This window comes from Cupressus sempervirens, chromosome 2, assembly GCF_028749045.1.
Source record: "Cupressus sempervirens isolate cs-2001-9-10 chromosome 2, ASM2874904v1, whole genome shotgun sequence".
Lineage (NCBI taxonomy): Eukaryota > Viridiplantae > Streptophyta > Pinopsida > Cupressales > Cupressaceae > Cupressus > Cupressus sempervirens.
Window position 1 is genome coordinate 78,904,647 of NC_143119.1, and position 7,417 is coordinate 78,912,063.

A 7,417-nucleotide genomic window follows, 5' to 3' on the forward strand; every position below is an offset into this window, starting at 1 on the left:
TAAGTCAATAAGAGCTAGGAGATATCACAAATTTTCTTAGACATCAATTTTAAGACAGTTAATTGTTGATGCAAGCTGACTTGTATTTTTAATGTTAAGTTTATTTTCATTTAATATTTGCTAAGAGCTGACTTGTGGCTTCTCCTTATTCCAGAATGATCTATCAGCTATTTTTACTAGTATAAATAGAGTTATTAGGCTAGGAGCTAGGGCAGTTAGCAATTTTCATGTAGTTTTTAAGAGGATTGCATAGCAGAACTAGAAAGTGCAAATTTGCTACTGATCTTTGTGTATGAATGTATTTTGTATCTAGCTATAACCCAAAAGGCCTCACCATTGGGCATGTATGTTTAATATTTGAAGAATAAATAAAATTATTTTATTCTTGTTCCTCCTTTATTTTTTGTTCTTTGTGTTTTCTTCTGTTGTGTTAACTCTTGCAAGGTGGTTTAGAGAGTTGGGTGTGCCACTAGCCCTAGTTTTCCCTATCTTTTCTTACATCAAAGAAATCTACTTAAGAGGACTAGTTTTAAGGTACTAGAAGCATAAAGATCAAGATCTATAAAAGAGAAGTACCCAAGCTAAATAGAGATAACTTTCCTACATGGCAATGCTTGATGAAGCTACACCTTGGAGGACTTGGAGATCATGCACAATATTCTATTATAGTGGAACATGTTGATCCAATAGGAGCCCTAACTATTGACGATATGAAGAGAAAGAAAGAACAAAATCAAGTGATGTTGGAGATTGTCTCCACCCTAATCTATGCCAAATTTGATGATATCAAAGGTCTTGACAGTGCAAAGAAAATGTGGAATGCCCTAGCCACATCTATGGAGGAGACAAAAATGTCCAAAGAGCCAAGTTAGAGAGTCTCAAAGGTAAGTTTGATGACATGAGAATGGAAGAAGGTGAAAATATTGCTCAATATGTTGCAAAGATAAAAGAAGTTGTTAGTGCAATAAAAGGTGCTACTAGTCAAATAGATGATGATATTGTGCTAAGTAAAGTCCTGAGGACATTACTACATGTTTATGCTATTAGAGTTTTTGCAATCCAAGACTTAAGATGTATACTAGGAAATAATCTAACCCTTGAAATTCTAGTAGGTAGACTCACTAATTTTGAGCTATCTAACTTTGAAAATTATAGGGTCAGTGCAAGAAGTTGGGTCTCACTTTTGGCCAAAAAGTGTAAGTGTTTTTCCTATTTTTGAAATTATTTTTCAATTGATGTCAAAATTTGAGGTATTTAGAGATTGAATATAAAAAAACTTCAGAAATAATTTTTTTAGTGTTCAAAATTTAGTTTTTGAATATGTAATTTATTTGTGTACCCATATGATAGATTATTTTTTTGGGAATGGATCTTTAAAAACCACTTTTTCAAAATGCTTGTTTTAGGACCATACCATACTCTTGTACGAACACCATAATTTGACACAAATAAATGAATTTTCACAAATTCTTTTAAAGAGAGTTACCTAATACACCTAAGATTGATGAAAATATTTTCACTTTATTTTTAATTGAATAATTTTATTATTATTAATTATTAATTGGCTATAAAGGTAAATTTTAAAACCTTTCATGTACGGACCACATAATTTGACCAAAATCTCACTTTTTTCAATTTTTCTTTTATAACATCAAAAGAATTATATGTAGATTGATGAAATATAAATTAATTTAAGAAAAATTATAAAATAAAAAAGTTATTAAAGTTTTAGTGAATGTCACTTTTCAACATTTAGAAGATAGTTTTGATTAATAAATAATGGAAAAATAGAAAATAAACTAATAACACTATAAAATTTACATTTTTGAAATCAAAACAGTAAGACCTATAATGGGTTTTTTTCTCATCAAAAAATTCAATGGGAACAACTATAAAAAATTTACGACAATACTAGAAATTGTCGATTAAATGCCTTAGAAAAAAAAAAGGATCATAAAGGCATGGCTTGGTGGGACCAAGCCTATGCCATTCCTTTCCCCAAGGCAAAACCCCATGCAAAAGTCGGGAGCCATACCAAATTCCTACTCATGTCTCAAGAATCAAGCACCCGATTTGTAATTCAAAAATTGGGTGCCCGATTGCTTTCAACCATTGTACCTGATTGCTTACAAATTGGGCACCTAATTTATAAACAGGTACCCAATTTTTAAAGAATCGGGTGCTTGATTTGTAAGCAATTGGATACCCATTTGTAATGTACTTGTTGGGCCCCAAAAGCTGCTCCACAGATTGAGTTTCAATGATTGAATAATAATTTTGATATACAACAACGAATTCTATCATGCTTATTCTATTTTCTTGTCCTCTTATGTAATTTGCAAGCTACTAATTCAAATTCAAAATTGGTGCAAACATGGGATCAAAACAACGAAGAAAGAAGAAAGCAAAAGTTCTGACAGATGAGGAGATTGCAACAAATAAAGAGAATGAAGCACGATGTCAACAAGAGAGAAGACAAAGAATTAGAGACTTGAACAATGTTTCAAAGGAGAAAGACATTGAGGATACCACAATTGATGAAGAGGTCAAAGAAGAGAACCCAATACAAGAAAATTTAGGTGCACATTCTAATCATGCATTCAATATAGGTGTGTCTCCAAACCCTCGAATTTTCTCTGGTGATGAAATTGCTAATTTTTTAGAAGTAGGTTATGATTTAAATGATTTAGATTTTCTTCATGAGAAGCAACTGTCAAATGATCATGCAAAAAACACTCCAATTGAAATGCTTTCCCTCAAAGAAATACTAAGAAAATTTGAAAATTATATTCAAATCCCAAATAACAATGAAAATAGTAAAGTGTCTAAAAATAAAAATTGGATGAATGTAGACATAGAAACACCAACTACTAAACAAGCATGTCAGGATGATAGTAAAGTGTCTGAACATGATTTTCATATTCCTAATGATGTGTTAAATAATCTTGAGGGATTAGTTTCATGGAGACAAATTAGGACACATGTTAATAGATTGTATAGGCATTTTTTTTATAATAAGAAATTTGGGTTTCAATGTCGGCTAATGTTGCAACTAATTAAAATGTCTAAAATGCAAAAAGTAATGAGAAGGTTGGGAATGTATGCAAAACCAAAGAATAAAAATGAGTCTTTAAAAAAAGTTGTATCCACTATTTCTAGTTCCTTTGATGTTATCGAAAAGAGAAGTCGGTCTAAAAATAAGAATGCAACATGACAAGCAATAACAACAGCTTTAGTTAACAAATCAACATCTGACAAAAGATTGATTAGCAACATAAGTAGATATCTTAATGTGAATCGTAAGACTTTAGAAAGATTTGTTAAGAGAAGGGTTAACTTTGAATGTGATCCAGCAAATATTTTATGGACTTCTAGTGGTAGACTCCCGAGATGTGATATGAAACTTACTAGTGAAGTCAAAAGTTTGATTGAAATGTTTTGGCATGATAATACAAGAGTATCACCTAATTTAAGAGATGTTCTTAAATTGAGAATTGGGTCAAAAATACGTGATCCACATCCTAAACACCTTTTGGACATGACTCAAACTAAATTATTTAAAAAATTTGTAGATGGTAAGGTATTAAATATTACCATTAGTCAAAGATCTTTTGAAAAGTGTAAACCATGGTATGTAAGGATTAACAAGGAAAGAATCACATTTTGTTTTAAAACTCATATTCAATTTCGTTACCATTATTGTTAGAAGCTGTAATCTTTCCTTGGTATATTTATAAACCAAGGTTAGACCTTCTTTATTTATTGTTGTAATATATTAGGATTTAAGCCAAGGTATCCTAATATATTTCTTTTTTGTCCTTTTTCCACTACATCTTATTTTGTCATCTAGTGGAATATGTGAGAACAAATATATATTGTAATTTCTAATTTTAGATTATTCCTCCTTAAGAGGAATCTCACAGTTGGCCTCACACACATATGAATGGCGGCATTCATAGACATGGGAGTTACATTCTAACTCCTCTCTCTCATCTCTATTTAAGAGATGACCCTCCTCTCTCATTCAACAACAATGAGGTTTCTTCCTCTTCTCAATTATTGTATGAGCATTGCTCTCTATCTCTCTCTCTCCTCCTTCTTAGGCTTTTGATGCCTCATTCATAATATCACAAGGGGTTTTCTTTGCTTTCCCCTTTCCAAATATCTTGTCTCATGGTGTTGGAGCTTGAAGATTTCTCTCTCCTATTTTATGGTAATATCTTTTCATGCATTTACTCACTTAGATTCTTTCCTGGTATTGTTTATTTACAAATTTCTTTTTCCATTTCTAACATGGTATGAGAGCAGTTTAATATTTGTTTTGAGTGTTTGCATGAAGGTACGATTCGAAGGATACTCTTGAGAGAGATTTCACTAATTTCTTATTTAATCTTCTTAAGATGGAAGAAATTGAAATTTTTTTTGGGTTTGGCTAGTTTATCGCCAAACCTGATTAACTTCTGTTTGCTCTAATTTGTGCAGGTTACTTCTTATTTTCTATTATTTTTCATCTAACCCTCTTTGGAAGGCTTGCCGCCAAAGGGTTTTCTTGTTAAATTTCAATTTTTTTTGTGTTTTGGAAGGCATGCCGCCAAAACAAGAAGTATTACATGAGTAAAGTTTTCAATAACTCTCTAATTTTCTTACTCCTTTAAAAAAATAAAATAAAATTCTCATGGCTTCTTAGATTGCCATGTTCCCCAACCAGCAAAATAGAAAAATAGAGTTTCATGCTCCATGCCGTACCACAAAGTATCCCTGGGAGATTCCTCCTTTGCCATGGTACATAAAGGTTGTTTCTTAGATGGCCATGGCAGGCTTTTTTGCCATTTAGTGCCATTTACATTGAGCTCTATTATATTTTTTGCCAGTGTTTTGCTTGATGGGTTTCTGGGATATGGCATTTTGGTTTGGGGTTAAAGGCTTTGTAGTGTTTTAAATATAGTCTTTTGTTGGTTTGGGGATCTATGTTTTTGTTGATGGGTTTTGCAGGGTTTTAGCCTTCGCTTTAGATTAATATCATTTTAGGATTTTGGGATTGTTTTCAAGTCTAAAGTACACCACAGAATGTCAATTTTCTTTTTACCTTTTGATTTTTGATTTTACTTAAGTCCGCTTGGACTTGGGTTCTGCAGTAGTGTCTTCTTTCACATTTAACTTTTGCCCCTCGTTGCTCTCATCCTGCTGCTTCTCCTATTCTTTCACATCAGATCTTATGAATGGTTTTTCACCAGATTTCTTAGACTTTTGCTTCCCATCTTTTTCTTTGCCCAAAGCTTTCAATATCTTGGACTTTCGGGATTGTATAATCACTTAGCTACAAGCAATTTCAAGCAATTTTGTGCTTAAGAGTATCAAGGGTATAGGTTTCTTAGCCCTGCACAATTAGCAAATACTTTAACATCCTCTCTGCATCTCAATAGGATTTTATATGTTGAGAGGTTCTCCCTCTGTATCATGCTCCTTGTTTCCAACCCATGTATCAAGAGATCTTGTCTTGTGACTCTCTGCAACTACCATGAGCCGCCTCTGAAGTACCGAGGCCATGAAGAGGAAGATGGAACACATGCCAAACATGATTGTGATTTGGAAGGCATTGACATTATAAAGAACAACACAAACAAAAATATTCAAAGGCATGCAGAAAAAGTTCATTATTGTGCTGTGATCGCATTTTCATAATTGAAGGCCAGAATATTCCTACACAGCCCTCAAATACACAAAATCCAAGAAGCTGGAGACGTCCTCCTGCTGTCATGCTTCCACCTTTTTCTGTGCTAGGCTCAATGAAGAAAGTTGTTGCAACAGGAAGAAGTAAGGCTGCTCCAGAGACAACAAATACAATTTGCATGTACACTATTATTGGAAATGGTAGTGTATTTCCGAAACAGTGAGCATTAGCTGCTTTATTGTATCCTCTGTAAAACAGTCACTAATTTTTACCAAGGTCTGCCGAACTTCATTGGTAGGTTTAGTGTGGTGAAGAAGATTTTGATTTAGGTCTTACTCTTACGAAGTTGGCGATGATGGGCCATTGCACAAACAAAGGCAAACTGTTGCGCGTGGCGAGCCAAATTCTACCGCCTAGAATGGGAATCGAGAGAAGAAATGTCACAAAGTTCAGCAGCCCCACTATGCTATTCATCGCACAGAACATGGCTACTGCTGTGTGTTTTCCCCCTTGGGTTTTGGTCTTGCCGAGTTTCGAACCGATGACCTTCAGCTTTTTTATGTTCTCAGATTTTGCTAGTGTTTGCTGGGATCCGAACTAAAGACCTGAACTAATTAATTTGCTGCTGATGATTATGCCCATCACTTGTTCATTCTTTTTTTTAAAAAAATAATAAGCAGCAAGATGAAGGAACTCTTGCAGGTTGCGACTCCCATAGACAAGATTGTGGAGGAAGCCACTAACATGCAACTTGGAGACGTCCTTAATAACACAAAATTCTATACTCCATTTTTAAAACCAGTAATTAAATTTGGCTTTAACACCATGGTCGTGCATAGGTTACGTTTGCAGGAATATGAGTAATCTTAAGAATTTAATGGGGGATGCTAAATTTAGGCAGCCTGTCTTTTCATGCAAGATTCTTTTTCCTTTTTTAGCTCTTGATAGAGGCATCATTTATTTTTATTATTGCCTCTTGTCAACCTATTTGTGGCAGGTAATCATTCACTATCAGACAAGTGTAATATTTTATCTCTCAAGCTTTTTTTAGAAAAGTTTTTTAACTTTTTTTAGTATACTCTTATCTGCCAACTCTGAACTCTATCATTATTTACTAACCTTTTTGCAAGGTTAGTTGTAACAACTTTTACATGAAGGTAATTACTCTTAAACAAGAAAAAGGGGGAAATCATTTTTCTAGCATCAAGCTATCATTTAATAATTGTAATTGTATGGTTTCATACTATGATATTTTAAGTATATTTATTCAAGTATATATGGGTGCACACATATATACCAAGATAAATATACCAGCTATTATAATTTTCCTATCCATGTTTACCCTTAATGGAGTTTTATACCTGATATCTATATTTAGTTGATCTTTCTTAAATCATTTTACTTAATTGGATTATGAGTAATCTTACACATTTGCCTTCATTTTGATATTTTGATGTGCCCATAATTGCACTTTTATGCTTTTATAGCATTATTCTATGCCCATGTTGGCACTTTATGGTTTTATACCATTGCTATACATGATTTTTATGATATATTTTTTTGAGTTGCATAGGGAGCTTAATATTTTTTCAAGGTTAACTATGTAGGTCCCTTAGTCTAACTGATACATAGTTTCCTTATCTGGCCCATGGAGCATTCCTCCATCCTATATTGGTATGTACTCATTTTATATGGAGTTTCTCTCCATTTGATCCTATCCATTCCATTTTGATAGGATAATATTTT

The 7,417-nt window shown here is 33.1% G+C and overlaps 1 pseudogene; it reads right to left on the reverse strand.

The window, feature by feature from the left end:
• Positions 1-5,393: 5,393 nt before the first annotated feature.
• Positions 5,394-6,145, reverse strand: LOC149571131 (uncharacterized; annotated as a pseudogene).
• Between the last annotated feature and the right edge of the window lie 1,272 nt (positions 6,146-7,417).